At 49.4% G+C, this 1,673-nt stretch overlaps 1 protein-coding gene across 2 annotated transcripts in view; it reads right to left on the bottom strand.

Moving 5' to 3' along the window:
- WDR89 (WD repeat domain 89) overlaps positions 1-251 on the bottom strand; it is a 19,761-nt gene extending 19,510 nt beyond the window's left edge. The window contains exon 1 of one of the 2 annotated variants that reach the window (XM_027905815.1): positions 165-251. The gene's annotated coding sequence lies outside the window, so the exon portion shown is untranslated. Of the gene's footprint in view, positions 1-162 lie in introns of both variants that reach the window. The other variant, XM_027905816.1, reaches the window with a different exon arrangement.
- Between the last annotated feature and the right edge of the window lie 1,422 nt (positions 252-1,673).

Here is a 1,673-nt window from a genome sequence, read left to right as displayed (position 1 = left end):
CAGAGGGTCCCTCTCCCGGTGTGCCCAGTGTTCCTTACCCGGGATCCCTATCCCGGTCTCTCCAGAGGGTCCCTGTCCAGGTGACTCCAGTGTTCCTCACCCAGGATCCCTATCCCGGTCTCTCCAGAGGGTCCCTCTCCCGGTGTGCCCAGTGTTCCTTACCCGGGATCCCTATCCCGGTCTCTCCAGGGGGTCCCCGTCCCTCTCCCTCAGAGCCGCTCCAGCCATCGCGCCATCGCCGCGTGCGCGCCTCGCAAGCCCCGCCTCCCGCGCCCTCCCCGCCACCCCATTGGCTGCTCCGCCCGCCATCTTCCCTCCCTGGTGACGCACCGAAAGGTGATTGGTGAAAGCGGACTAGGGGCGTGACCGAACGCAGATCGCCGCTTTCTGATTGGCTTCCTCTGGGAGGCCCCGCCCCACGGCGTCTGACGGCGGGGTTGTAGGAGCCGCCGCCATTTGGGGCGCCCGCGGTGACGGCGGGGGGTGGCAGAGCGGGGGTGTCACTGCCCGAGGGTGTCACCGCTCAGGGGTGTCAGAGCACGGGGTGTCACCGCCCGGGGAGGGACACTCATGGCCTGATGGCCGGAGGAGCCGTGCCTGCGCTCGGACCTGCCCTGGGATGGGAGGGATGCGGTCAGCGGGATCAGGGGCTGAATTTCCCCTCACAGCTCATCAGCAGGAGCTGACGCCGTCGTTGGTACCTGTGGAGAGGCGGGTCCGGGAGATGTGCAGGTGTCTCATGGAGCGGCATCCTCCAGGAAAGCAGGAACACAGAAGGGTTATCTCCTGTGAGGGACCCAGAAAAGGGAAGGTTAATTAGGTTTTCTTTTCCTTCAGCTTGCTGTTACGTTTTCCCAGACCCTTATTTTTTCCAATTAAAGTTCCAAACAGTATTTTTTCTCCTTTTTTTCCCAATTACCAAACAGTATTTTTCTCCTTTTTTTTTGTTTTCCCAATTACCATTTAATAGGCTGACACATCCAGGCTATCAGAAGGCCAGCATAATTAACATTTGCCTCTTCTAACGTTTTATTTAATACTGCCCCAAGTTTAATCATTCAGAATTCCTTGTTCTGCTCTGAATTTGCTGTTCAGCACTGACAAGTACTGCATTTAGCCCATAATCTCAGGTGGATGTTATTCAGGGATAAAAAATAATTTATATCTTTATTTTTGCTTGTAATTTTTTACAAATTACATTTGTGGTCTTTTCTGATAAATGCTCTAAGCTGTGATAATTAATACTGTCAATATCTACTGAAATATTTCTTGAAATTATTTAACATTTCCACTGACATTTTTAAAAATTAAAATCTAAACATTTGTGGTTAGTATATATTTTTCTAGGAGGATAAAAAAGAGCTTTATCTAAACCTATGGATGTGGTCAAGTCACATGGACAATAACAACTGAGCAGTGTAAAAACCACAACTTGTACCTCAGTTTCATGGCCACCCTAAAGCAGAAAGTCAAGCAAAGTACTGATAATTTCAGATGCCTGCCACTAGTACTGTGCAAAATTTTAATTAATTCTACATGCTCCAGTATATCTACTGTTATTACTTCTATTTATGTAGGTACATACATTATGTATGTATTTATGTTCCTGCCAGCACAATCATCTTCCTGTGTGTAGAGATTACCCTTCTCTGTGATCACTCTGCAAAACTGCG

This window comes from Empidonax traillii, unplaced genomic scaffold (genome assembly GCF_003031625.1).
Source record: "Empidonax traillii isolate 1590-97213 ecotype Southwest subspecies unplaced genomic scaffold, ASM303162v1 scaffold1211:size273671, whole genome shotgun sequence".
NCBI lineage: Eukaryota > Metazoa > Chordata > Aves > Passeriformes > Tyrannidae > Empidonax > Empidonax traillii.
This window is presented reverse-complemented; position numbering and strand designations above follow the sequence as displayed.